This window comes from Epinephelus lanceolatus, chromosome 1, assembly GCF_041903045.1.
Source record: "Epinephelus lanceolatus isolate andai-2023 chromosome 1, ASM4190304v1, whole genome shotgun sequence".
Classification (NCBI taxonomy): domain Eukaryota; kingdom Metazoa; phylum Chordata; class Actinopteri; order Perciformes; family Serranidae; genus Epinephelus; species Epinephelus lanceolatus.
In genome coordinates, this window is record NC_135734.1 from 11,469,657 (window position 1) to 11,484,154 (window position 14,498).

A 14,498-nucleotide genomic window follows, 5' to 3' on the forward strand; every position below is an offset into this window, starting at 1 on the left:
TGCCTATATGGTCCAGTAGAGGGCAGAGCCTGTAGGAGCTTGGTCAGTGGCCCTCAGCGTCAGATACTGACGAACAGAGGCACCCTTTAGTGTCAGTATGAGATGCAGTGGCTGACGATATTTTTTGACTTTCCCAGCAACTTCTGTTGTATAACGAGCCAGAAAGTCTGCATAGGGTGGGCAGGAGGGGAGGTGTAAGACAAACTGGAGACTTTCACCTGGGAGACAGCTGTTCATTTCCCACTTGAAACCAAAAGTAAGTGGAGTTATTTCAATATCAACGTAGCTAATATTTGTAGCATGCAAGGCTGGTTACATGACATTTGAGATGTAGGCCGTATGTTACGTGACCCTACATTAAATTTGTAATAAATGTAGTTATTTTAAGCCAACCTGTGACATTGTTTTGCTAAACCTAATCATGTGCTTTTATTGCCTTAACCTAAGGAAGTAAACCTAAAAACATAGTGTTTTACTGTTTGATGTTTATTTCAAAGACTGAGGAAGACTGCATGCACTCTACAAGCAAAAACCATGCATCTCCTGGCAAAAATGGGAATTTATTTTGAAAAAACATGCCGCTTGTAATGAGCGTAAGTTGACATGCCATCCCAGAATGTCTAAACTAGACATTTGAGAGTTACCTAGAGCTTCATTGTTTGAAGTTTAGAGTATCTGACTAAGCTTCCGTATTTGACGAGGTGGAAATGAGAATGTGTTGGATACAGGAAAGATCACAATATTGTAACCCAGGTTCTATCAGCACAGGTGGAGCTCTCTACCTTGAGGCCCTGTCGCTTCTACAGTGCTTGCTGAAGAGGGTATAGGATAGCAGACAGTGGTGTGTTCCGTCTTATGGGGACTGCACGTATTCTCCTAGGTATGTAATGATTAGTATACGTTCAGGCAAATTTCATTAGCCGATTGCATGCTTGTGATTAGAGAAGAGTATTACCCATAGAGTCCAGTAGAGTGCTCTGCCTCTGCTAACAGAACTATGGTCACAGCATAATAACTTTTGTTACTTCTAAGCCCATATAATGCCACTACATAAATTTCTCAGTTGTGATTTGGACCATTGAAAAACCTTCTGTTTCTCTTGGAACCTCTGAAAAAGGAAGCTGAGCTTGGTTCTATAGAAACAATAACTGAAAAGCACTGAAAAAAAAAATGTCACTTTCTCGCACAAATGATTGAACCCATATAATATTACTGTGCTCTGCAACACTTACCCAGGTTGTTCAATATCAGGAAGTTCATAATGTAACACTTGGTGTCCCACCGGATTAGGCAGTAATTACATGAAATGAATACTTTAATTATGTAAACGCTTCTGATAACGGCGTATTTGCCCTTGGTGTAGTTTGTATTCCTGGATCCCGAGCACATTCTCCACAGATCATGAAACTGAAATCTACCCTCGCCACTTCCTTTCTATTTTGGGGGACTGGAATTTCACAAGGGAGTTGGCTCTATTGATAATAATGTGCCTACTGCTGGCGTACCTTCCTCTGGGATTTGTCCTTACATGAATGGCCCCTGGAGTTATCATCTGTAAAGATAATGACTTCTCTCTCATTCTGCTGCTTTACTGGCCAAGGCCCTCAGAATGAGGCCAGAATCCAAATTCCTGCTCTCTATTGTCTGGACAAGAAGAATGTCCCCTAAAAAATGTGTCAAATCTCAGGTTTTTAGCAGTGTTTCCATGCTGGTGCCACAGTAATGAAATCTGTCTGATGCATCTTGAGATGTAGATTTTGTGTGGATTTCTACATTTTCATTTAGAAGACAATTGGTAGAAGAAGTGCTCGGTGCTTGCAAGCTGAGTCGACTCAAACAATCATTCATCTATGTAACTCCATTCTCTTGTAATTTCTCACATAATATCTTAATATTATCAGTTGTTTATCATTCAGAATGCATATGTCTTGTGTTAGCACAGGGTTTCAAGGTCTCCTTCAGTTCTTGTGCATTTTCAATTATCTTGAATGCTTTTAATTTACTTAACTTTTATCTTTGTGTCTATGTGATTATTGTTTCAGCAGAAATAGCTTTCTTGCCCAGAACTCAATTAAAAAATAGGTGAAATTCAAAGTCATTACCTTGAGTGAAATAAAGGGGAAGTACAAATAAATTAATCTACTTTCAGCAGAGGGCAGGGATGTCTGACAGGGGTGACACCGGTGGATGACATGCAGCACCCTCATTCTGGTTTGGGTCCAGGGTGGAAGGATGGAAGATATTTGACTTATTTACGAGGAAAGGGGGACTGGAATATTTGTTGGCCAGTGATTGATTCTGCATATTTTTGTGACAAAAATATTTCAGCATTTCAAGTCACAGGTATTTCAACAGGTATTCCAAAAAAACATGTTTTGACCTCCCCCCCCCCCCCCCAGTTCATATTTTGTTTTTTAGACTACATATTTTAACTAACTTTTAAAAAAAATTACATTTTGTCTATTCCTACCCCCAATTTTCCATGAGAGGGTCAAAAATGACCCATGGAAATGTAAAGGGATCTCTGCTCCTTATCAGTTACTTTTGTCAGGCATGTACAGTTAATTATTTACTGTGGATCACATCTCAGCTGTGATTCTCATCATCACTTATCACTTTATTTTACACAGACAGATCATTTTACATTTCATACCTCAGAAAATTTCACATCACACAATGGATGGCTGTTTACATGACATTTACACTTTGGTTACAGTCATGGGAATCAATATCAACAATTATAATGACATTACACAACATAATAGCATAATAGTCAATATCAACTTGCTTGGCTAATATAATGGATAAATTGCTGCCCTAAAGCGGCTCCATATTTTACTAATAACAATGTATCAAATGACAATGTGTAATGCAGGGGCGGAGTGTCAACAAAAAGCACACTGGGAATTTGGTGTCAAGTGGCCCCAATTTGATACACTAAATTTGAACTGACACAACATGGTTGTCAATGAATGAATCATAAAATACATATTTAAAAAATGTGTTAATTTGTATTGTTTGTGGCTAATATGCCAATCAGTGAAACAAATTATCCAAACTTTACCTCCACATGTACAGAAAGCTACCATTTAAAGTTGAATTCATGTAAAGATCACCTACAAGCCTGCTGTTTAGAGTTATTTGAAATATTGCAAAACAGTCAACACTGTTTAAACACGGAACTAAATTAGAACCATCCACAAGAGCACACTATATTCACACTACATATTGACATACAGCTCACTATATTTACATAAGTATCTTTTGTATTGCTGGGCTGGCTATCTGATATTATATGCCTTATCAGGGATAGTCAACACTGTGCCCGCAAGCGCCTGGTTGCCCGCAGGGAGCCAGTGAGTCGCCCGCAGGGCACGTTCTAAAAATAATTGGGTCAAGCCAGCCATCACTCACATCTCCATGGTCAAATCAGCCAACGCTACAACTGTAGTGCACCCATATACTGACTCTCATGGTAAATGCATCCAGATGGCCCTTATCAAGCTGATGAGGAGAGCTAGCAATTGACTTGGTGACGTTAGCAGAAACATACACGTGATGTCCAGTTTTCAAAATAAGGTGTTAACAAAGGGAAGAATTCCCAAACTTCCTGAAGGCCAGTCTGGGCCTCGTGTAATGTGAGAGGTGTTGCTTGCAGTGATGAACCTGCAGAGAATTATTATTAATCTGCAGCTCCCCTCCGCTTTATGGAGCAAGTTTTAGCTCAGTGTTGGCATGTTTACCTCAGGAGTTGGTGGAGACCAAAACAAAGCTAAAAGAAAGTGAACACTGGATTTACATTCATCAGGTGGACATATATAAAACTCCACATGAAGGACAATGTTGCTGTAACTGCTGCATGTGTACTTCAGCAACTATTTGCTATCAGGTTAGCAGGTAATGATATGTCAATATTGTGTTCACAAGTTGTTTTCACTGCCCCAAAGTGGGCAAAAACCGCAAGTTTAACTGAGCAGTTCGATTTGTTTAGCAGATCACAACCTTGCAACTTGCAGCTTGACAGTTTAATGAAAATATTTTTTTTAACATTACACACTTTAAAGAATGCTCCTGTGGCATTCAAATAATTATTTCCTTTTGACCACTAATTAAAGAGTGAATGTTCCAATGACCAATGCATGTAAGGGTTCAAAAGGAAACAAAACCAAAAAAAAAAAAAAAAAAAATTATCAAACTTGTGTGAAGGTTCATGAACAGCACATAATGTTGTGTATTTTAGGACATTTAGCTGATAAAACATGATTTCATTGTAAAGATCGCTGCCTCCACAAAACCACCAAATGCTTCACATGCATGATGCAGGACTCTTAGATTAGATGCCATGGTGATGAGGAGTCCAGCTGGATATAGTTTGATATATAAAGGGGGCTGGTCTGAATCTCGCTGTCCTTTACTGGCGTGGAAAAAAAACCAGACAGACGCACTTTGGAGTTCACTGCCGGGACGTGTAGCACTCCTTTCATCCACAGTGCAGGCTGTATGCCTCGGCTCTCCGCCCGACATCCCCTCTCCTCTCCTCTGCTTACTGTCGTGTCTCCTCTCCTGAACAGGTAAGACATCCGTCGAAGTTATTGTGCTATGCAATAGATCGTTGTACAGTTCAGCGTGTACCTGGCTGCCTGCACGCTGCAGCGCAAAGATAATTCACCGCCTTTCCTTTGCCATGCGTTTGCACAGGCACCGCGTAACTGTGTAGGATGACATGATCCCCATTCATGTGCTTCATACTTCCACATATCCAATATCAAAGCATTTTAAAGAAAGTTAAGACTCGGCAGCCAACAGTGTTTCGTACCGGAGTGAGACATCATCATCCTTTGCGCATTCCGCCAGGCTGCAGCGCACAGTTACAATAAGAGGGGTTTTGCATTTTGAGAGCCCGCGTTGTGGAGACAGGTTATACCGTTAATGCAGCGATCAGTCAGTTTGCAAGACACGCATGAGGTGTGCATATATGTGTAGAGGATGTTGGTGAAGGTAGAAGTCAGTGCGCCTTTTCCTCTCCTCATTCCATCAGTCTTTAGAAGATCAGGTTGACGCGCAGGTTGACACCTGCCGCGAGAGATCACACATTGTGAACAGTGGCTTTCTCACAGAGTTTTCTCAGGCACTACACTGGTATCCGTCTTATGTGTTATTATGAGACACACAGTGCGAAATATATATATCAGAAATTATGTTTTGCAGAGTGGACACTCATTTTGAATCCAAATAACCCAACAGTCTATTATAATAGCTGAGTATAAAATATCCCAAATAAGTGAGTTTGTGATTTAAAAAACAAAGCTTATTCCAAGAAGAATTGTGGCCACCTACTGTAGTCTATCTCATAGTGACTATCTGCCTGCATGTGTGTGTTTGTGTGTGTCCTGGATGTGCTTGCACTGTCTGATGTTTATCTCATATTTGAAGTGTAGCCACTGGGTACCTCAAATCCTTCTTCAGATGTCCTGAGCCCTTCATGTTGATTATGTTTTCGTGCTGATACACAGGGATCATTAAAAGGAAAATTACCCCCCACACACAGGAACACAGACACACACTCATTCACCCCTTTCCCACCCAGGAAAGCACTACAGCGTAATAAATATGCCATTAGCCGTTTTCATTCAAATGCAACCCCTCATCCCTTAAAATTGTATTCAGTGATCACACTCCTCTGTCACTTAGTCCACTGAAATGATGATTAATATGCCACTTTGTGGCTTAATTTCTAAGCACTGACTTAATAAACCTGCCACGTTCATGTAGCCCTGTCGATTACTCTCAGGAGGGTCATCTAGAGAATGCATATGGGCCCCTTCACATCCTCATCACCACATAATGACAGAGGGAGGCAGACTTCGGCCACCAGGCTCCCGTCATTTAAAAAAAAAAAAAAACACAGGAGACAATCCAGAGCATAAAAACAATCATGGTTTTATTCTTGTTCCTCCAGGACAGCAGTGTTGCAAGTTCTGTCAATCGCTGCTGTTTACATTCTCCCTGCTTGCAAAACGAGCACGTAAACAATGTTTCCCAATTTGGTGTCTTCCAGGTATGCTTCAGGGTGTTTCTGGGGAGCCTGACTTAAATTGGGACTCAAAATCATCCATTGTTTCATTCAGCAGAGGTGAACACAATGATAAACTGTATAAAATGACACATTTCAAAAGGCTGAAACGATGTGTTTTTTACACACAAAGAGCCACACTCAATCAGAGTGATTAAATTTAAAAAAAAAAAAAAAAATACTATGTAGTGCTGTATACTGGATTTATTTTGGAGCGTGACCTGCATGACCTGAACGCATCTTGTACATGTCAGTGCATTCTTCCACATTTCAGAATATAAACCTTGTTTTTTTGGGTTATCACCTCATGTTGCCTGGGTTCTCCGAGTTTTTGCTCAACAGCAGCAGTCTGAACAGGTAGGTAGTGCAGGCTGAAGGCTAATCTTCACAGGGGTGATAGAGATAACAGTGATGTATGGAGCGGATGGGGTGGTTTAACACCCAGAGCTGACTGTTGTCTAGTGAGGTCAGGTCTGTGATACCAGAGTGTTGCTTCAGCCAGCTCCTCTCATGCCTGGGATTTGGCAGTCTTAATAGCTGCAGGTGGATACAAGCAGAGGCAGCCTCTGTATTCACAGCCTGCAGATGCCTTGATGAATGCTTTGTTGCCGCTCGGGCATCTGTCAGTCGCTTCTGCTCTCCAAGTAAAATACTTCCTTGGCCACCAGCCAGACAGGCAGCCCGATGAAACAGTGACATGGTTATGTTACATTTTACTGTAAAACTGATGGCTGTGCTTTTTCTAAAGGAGACGTTAGCTACACCTGGAAATGTAGTGGCACAACCAGACCTCTGCTGTACACTGGTGTGAAGTAATGACATGATCACCTTGTAAATACAGAATTTAGGATTGTTTATGTGAATGAAAAGCTATGTATGGATAGCACGGTTAAAGTGAATATCACAATATTATTAAAGCTGCACTATTAGTTTTTTTTTTATGTTAACACTTATTAAAGGCCACCTATTATGCTTTTCTGTATTTTATGTCTTATATATAGTGTTAAGATAAAGGATGTTCATATTAGGCCTAAATATGGCTAAAGTTTCAGATACTGAGGTAAACATATGAAGATGCAATCCCTGTACGCAAAAATCTCAGTTTACTGAGATTTACTGTTTACTGTTTTTAACACCATGTTTCCAGCAGTTTTTTTCTACTCTGGCGACAGTGTGACATCATAGTGTGCCGGATATCTTTATATGGTCATCTGCTCCAGGCATGCTACTGCAAGTGTTGACATTATGAAGGCTACACTGCTACATGAAGCTGCATGCTAACCTAAGGGACACGTGCTAACTCAGTTGCCGTTTTGTGAATTTCTCCCAGAGTTCAGATCATATTCCTGCTGGAAAGATGCCTGATTGTGGTTAGAGGCTTTTATTTGTGATAATCCACAAAAATGTCTAGCCATTCTTCATGACAGTCATTCCACAGCTGCAATTATGATGCTAACATACATGTGTAATGTCAGGGAAACATGTAAGGATGCATGTTAGGATCATATTCCTGCTGGATCATGACCAGTTGTGTTTAGAAGCTTTTTATTTGAGATATTTTTTGGGCATTTTAGCCTTTAATGTATAGGACAGACAAGTGTGAAAAGGGGAGTGAGAGAGGGAGTGACATGCAGCAAAGGGCCACAGGCTGGAGTCGAGCCTGGGCTGCTGCGGCAACAGCCCTGTACATGGGGCGCCTGCTCTATCCACTAAGCCACCAACGCCCCGTGTTTAGAAGCTTTAATGGGGATTTCACACACTCTGTTATACTAGTGTACTGCAAGTACACTACTAACATACATTAGCTCCGGGTTCGACTCCAGCCTGTGGCCCTTTGCTGCATGTCACTCCCTCTCTTTCTGCCCCCTTCACACTTGTCTGTCCTATACATTAAAGGCTAAAAAGCCCCAAAAAACATCTTTTAAAAAACAAAAAAAAAAACAAAAACAAAACTAACATACATTAGCTAAGTGCTAATGTCAGGAAAATATAAACTTGGTTACTTTTGTTTTACAATTCTCCCCAATTCAGGATCATATTCATGCAAGAACATGTCTGATTGTGTTTAGAAGCTTTTATTGGTGATTTTTCATGGTAGAAAGTGCCGACATTCTCTGTTACTGTCATTCCCTTGCTGCAAGTGCACTATACTAACATACGTATAGCTACATGCTAATGTCAGGAAAACATGTAAACTTGGTTGCTGTTGTTGTAAATTTCTCCCAAGTTAGGATCAGATTCCTGAACATGTCTGGTTGTGTTTATCAGTGATATTATAAGGTAAAAGGTGCCACTATTTGTGATTACAGTCATTTCTACAGAAGACCCAGATACGCTGACCAATCAGAGTACACAAGGGCTTTTTTGGGAGGTAAATAGACAGGCGCCAAATCCAAGCCAACATTTGTATGTGTGAGGCCCATGTGGGTCGTAAATGGGGTGAAAATTGGCCCTATATTGGATTGTCCATGTGCTCTACATTGACCCCATGCCAATTGCCTACATGGATGGGTTTGCCTAGGCAGGCCCCATATGGGTAATTCTGGGGCTACTTGGGTACCAAGTGGATTTGGGTCCAAAATGGGCATCTTAACCTAGGACCCACTTGGGTAATCCCACTCATGTAGGCAAATGTCATGGGGCCAGTATGGAACCCGTAGACAATCACACATAGGGCCCATTTACTACCCACATGGACCCCACATACAAATGTTGGCTGGAGTAGACCCCTCTCAGACAGAGGGTGTATACATGTGTTCCAGCACAGACAGTATGAGGGAAATAAAATGCTTTTTAAACATTTAAGTGTGTAAACAAGTTTTAGTAGAAATCTTCAATACAAGTATGAACCTGAAAATGAGCGTTATAGGTCCTATTAAGACATATAATGTCAAACCGATCCACTATAATGCATCATATTCTATGAAGCGTCCATTTAGACCATACCATACCCACCACATTTTATTGTAAATAACATGAAACTGTCATCATGCAAAACTACACTGACAGTCAATAAATGACAATATTACATTATTTTCCATCCCTATTACACACCGACTTTGAAAAATGTCCATCTATATGTTACAGATCAAATAATCTCCCAGCACTTGATTAAATTTCAATTGATGCACCATTATTTATTAATAGTCCCAATGTGGATGGGCTCTTAACGAAGCAGTCTGGTGTGCAAATCAGTTTTCTTTGCAAACATTGCTGACGGATTCCATCATATTGGCATATTGCTTTGCGAGTAAGCTAATTTGTAATATTTTGAAAATCCTAAATCTACAGGTTTATTATGTCTGCTCAGTCTTGTTGTTTGTCAGCATCATCACACTGTAGCCAGAAGGCAGGATTGGACGAAGAGATATCCATCAATAGTGACCAGATCACACCTTAGAGGCCCCACAGGCTCGAGATTAAAAGTAATTTTTCTTTATTAGAAATAACCTTTTGGTCAAGGAGGCTCGAGTTACTTAATGAAAGAATATACACCAGAGACAGCATGCATTATTTGATGTTGTCATTTAATTTGATTGTTGTCAGTTTAATATTAATCCAGAGAGGAAGTGTGATTATTACAGTGTGATTATTGATCGGCTGATGACTGTCAACTTGCAGTTTAATAACTTGGTTGAAAAAACAAATGTTACCAGCAAACCATTAGATAGGGAAATATAAATGGGTCAGATTAAATTGCAATGTTTTTATTGCTTTTGTTGCTCACGTTTTTATCATTTGATCTAAATGGTGCTCCACATGCATACATCTGGACTTCTTGAGGTCAACTTTGGAGATGCTTTAAGTGAGACATCTTATAAAAAGACCCCAAATGTTTCCCTAGAAGCCCTGAATCTTACAGACTGTTAAAAATACCTTCAAATGTGTTTCATTCAGATAATAACATAAGCCCATATTCTTTGTCCTATGAGGCTATTCCTTAGAGAACTCTAGCATAAGTGAGTAAATGGCCTAATATTTAATGCAGAGTATTGAAGACCACACTGACTTGGCATTGTTGTGGATCCTTGATTTGAAATAAGAGCAGCCCAGAATATTATGGCATGGATTTAAATGTAGCAGATTTGTCATCTAAACATCCATTCTGGGAACTCCACTCCAGCATAGTATCACAAAATAGGTTTCAGGATTAGTGATGGTGTTTACACCACATTCCTACCCTACCTATGTTACATAACCTTAGAACAGCAATACCAGACAATTTTTGCCTCTTTCGGCTGCAGGAGTAAAAATGAGTCATCCTCAACATTTGTTGTATTATGGTCTCAGAATGATGAAGACAGTAGAACAATTAGATACAAAATAGAGTGTAGGCTCTGCAGGATGATTGTTTTCCTTGGCAACTATCATGTTTTTCTCAAATAATATATTGTACACATTTTTAGGCATTCTCTCCAACCCATACTCATTCCCAGGTCATTAGATGCTGATGCTTTCTCATGCCCCTCTGAGTCAGATCACAATGCACAGGGCACCCTTAAGTGTGTACATGTGACACACAGCTAAAACCACATTGTAACTTGTGGTTGATGCTGTGAAATGGTTGCAGTTAGGTTTGGGCAACAAAAGTTCTTGGTAAGGTTTAGGAAAAAGATCATGTTCTAGGTTTAAATGCCTTTGTTATGTAATGTAACATGTCGAAAATACATAACATGTAATTTGCACAAGGTTAAGTGCAAAGTTTTGGTTTCACACGAGACACAAACTGGTCCCTTGGATGAAAGTCCTGTTTTGTTTGACCCACCCACCTTACCTCCCTCTCACCCTAAACTAACTTTCTCGTTCTTCATGCGATGTCAGTTGCTCTCAGTGTCAAGTATTGCTGCGCATGGGTTTACATTAGACTTAAAAATAAAGCGTTGGTATTGGACAACATGGGAATGAGATTGGGCTAAAAAATAGTGCATGAAGCTGCCATACATGGGAAGAACATTTTATTTTATAGCCTGACAATAATTTCATTCTGCAGAAACACTTAATTGCAACTGTAAAACAAAATAAGTGTTGGTATCGGTGTCAGTATTGGCTTTTAAAAACCTTCCTACTCTATTTTGTTCCTGGCCAATATTGCACTTAGTGATTTATCCTCCTTCTGTTAATAGTGACAGAGATAAATGCAGTGTTTTCTGATCTCCAGCCACAGTAATCAGGTGAGATGAAGGTACAGTTTGAGGACATGTGGTGGGGCTGCAGGAGGCCAGGTAAGCAGGACAGAGTGGTGACCTTCACTCTCTGATAGAGACTGACAGAGGCTTGATGGCGGCTGTGCAGCCAGAATCATGTTGAATTATTTCTGACATGGAGCTGCAAGACACCTTAAAGCCAGGGAGGAGCATTTTACACCACAGGATTGGAAAAAAATGAAAGAGCCTGACCTACAGCCATCTCAAAAAAACAAATAATTAGCTCAGCTGCTTGAAGTTGTACTTGTCAGCTGTTGAGTCCAGTGGGTAGTGTAGCCTGTGCGGTGCAACATGTTTACTGTTCACACCCTGGTTTGATTTGTTTTGATTTGTAATTTGCTTTTCTCAGCAGAATTGTTACCTTTGTGTGATCTGCCTTTGTCTAATGCTCTCTGGCAGAAGAAGCTTGGCTTATGAATAAATCAGAGCCCTCACTTTCACTGCTTTGAAGGATAGTGAATGGAATTACCATGTACTGTACCATACTGAACTGGGAGCTACTTTCATCTTTTTTTTTTTGCCCTCCCATATGCTAAAAATAGTCCAACTGCAGAAAAGTGCTTCCTTTGCATCGGTAAACATATACACAATTTCATAAATAATTCCTGTTCATGTAGATGTTTATCACAACAATAGTTTGACAATCAATTATTCATATAAACCTGGCTGTGAACCCATCAGTTATTGTATCAGGATTTTGGCACACATCAACTGTAATTGCTTATCTCTTATGTAAGATGGCCACCTGCACTCAGTGGTCATCCATGATTTGAGCCTAATCTTCTTAGCCATGCAACATATTTGTTTTTGGAAAGCAGCAGATTATTTTGCTGTCCGATATTTCCCAAGAAATATATCATCCGTCAAGAGGTTGATTTTTTTCTATTAATGTTTATCAGGGAGCAGATTGTAACAGTCTGTGTGTTTTGTTTAGATATTTTTGCCCTTCTGTAGATCTAGATCAGATCCAGATTTTTAGATAATATCTATAGCTGTGGTCTGGCGCAGGATTACCTTCCCAAGTTTGAGAGCAGCATCTCACAAAATAAATTTAGGGAAAGAAGTTTTATCCGCAGCCTAAATAAAGTAATAGATACTCACTATCGGCACAAACCACCAATACGCCACAGTGAAGCTTGGAAATTTACAAACAGGCTTTTCAGTCGGACTGTGAGGTGTGAGGGAAAGATGACGGAGGATAATACCTCAGAAAGAAGATGGGAGCCGAGCTTACAGTCCTCTAACAAATCCTCTGTTGCCCCGGCGTCTCTAACACATTAGCGGTGCTGCACGTTTTCAAAAGCAGACTCGGCTTCGAGTTGAGCAACACCTGCAAAACGCTGATAGAAAGAAAGCCTGTAATATGAACCTGTCACACAGACACTTTACAAACTCTTAAAAAGATGATTTTCATAACGGGTGGAGTATCAGCACATCATTAGAATGGAAATCCAAAAAAAAACTGTGTTTTGGGGGGAATAATTTATTTCTCCCAAGTGCTCAGACAGCACGATTTATAAGTTGAGTGATGTGTGGAATTTTTGGGAGCTAAAATAAGACTGGCAGCTTGTTAGTCAGATAAAACCTTGACTTGCATAAAGTGTTAGTTTATCCCAGTTGAGGACATACTGGACTTAGTGGAGATAGTGAGCAGCCTTTAGAGCAGCTTTGCACCTCAGAGCAATGTATGGATTTTACTATCTGAAATAGGAAGCTTCTGTCTGTGATGGGTGTGTATATTTTATCCCTTGACTTCACATCATTTTCCTGCCAATATATACAGCTAATAGTTCCCCATGCCGAATGTGATTCTAACTACATTTCTAGGAGCCATTTGACTTCCAAACAGCAGCTATGAGCCACTGTTGAAAGGATATGTCATACCAACTGAGTAACTTAGTTGTCACATAAAAGGAATGACTCTTGGAGTCCTCGGCAGTGATATATCAAGCCATATTGTCACTCTCATACATAAAGATATGACTTTGCAGTAATCCTTATTCTTTATGGACTGCATGTTATTGCAATTCAAAGCTGAACATGAGAACAGTGTCAGCCAGGAGTGCTCTGTGATGGAAAGGTCTTTCTAGAAATGACAGTTTGTGTTTGTCTTGAGGTAGCAGTTGTGTTGCTGCATTGCTGCTGTACACCTTAATGTCACATAACACCAACATGTTTTCCCACAGCTGTCTGACACCATGTCCCCTCTCATTCTGATATTTTAACATGTAATTCACTGTTAGACAAAAAGCTGGTGACCTCTGACCTGAATGGCTTGTAGTGAGCAAGCAGCAACCTCAAGGGCTGAAAAATGAAACCAGTGTGGAGGTGCCAAAAATTGCAGTTCCTCAAATGGTCACTTGAGGCTGACTCTAAGAGAAAATTAAATGAAAGTTAATTGTAGCATTTTGGTAGCCTAAAAAAAAGTCTTGTTTAGCATTTGGTTGTACTAAAAGACCCTCTAAGAAGTTGGATGTTCAGTTAGTTGGTTTTTATGGTTTTAAGCCTGTTTTTTGCTGGTGAAAATTAGCATTGATATTATCACAGTTAACCATTGCTGTAATGTACTGTGTTAAGCTACCTGGTTCCAAAAATCCAAGATGGCTACAGCAGAAATGCAAAAGTCAAGGCTTCAAAACAGTAGTGGTGACGTCCCAGTATCTACATCCTTATGGTAGCTTGCTTTCTAATTAAGCTAAACTCCACGAGTTGGTGGAAAACACTTCCTCTCTCAGACCTTTTAATGTTTCCAGCTGTCTCATTTTAATGTAAAAATACTGTAAAACGGGTCTTAAAGGGAAATTTTTCCCATGAAAGCTGAGTTCTCTTCCTTGTAGTGCCATGCTGGCAGTGCCTACATGTCCCAGGATGCACTGTGAGCCTCGACACAGAGCATTAGGTGACAAAAATACTCACTCAAATGTCATCTGCTCTCTTGGCCCTGCTGGTCTTGTTTGTCCATTCCAGTTTATCCTCGGGATCCTGAAGGTCTCCAGCACAGCTGTGTCCAAGTGAGGACTACAACTTTAAGACATAGTTTGGTGTTGGTGTCAGCATTCCACAAAAACGGCCCACTCTGAAATTCATTTCCCCATAATAATTCAGTTTCTACTGGCATCAGTGGGCAATCTGAGGAAAGGCTTTACCTGCCATTTTTTAGTCTCACCAGTTCAGGTTTTGGAAGGTCCCCGTTAGATGTATCCTCTATGCAGCTGCACTTG

General features: G+C 40.3%; 1 protein-coding gene across 2 annotated transcripts in view; it reads left to right on the plus strand.

Annotated features, from left to right (window-relative positions):
* The first annotated feature begins 4,260 nt into the window (after positions 1 to 4,260).
* The window catches only part of cntn6 (contactin 6), a 180,969-nt gene continuing 170,731 nt past the window's right edge, over positions 4,261 to 14,498 (plus strand). For both annotated transcript variants that reach the window (XM_033625516.2, XM_078174543.1), the window contains exon 1: positions 4,261 to 4,571. The gene's annotated coding sequence lies outside the window, so the exon portion shown is untranslated. The remainder of the gene's footprint in view (positions 4,572 to 14,498) is intronic.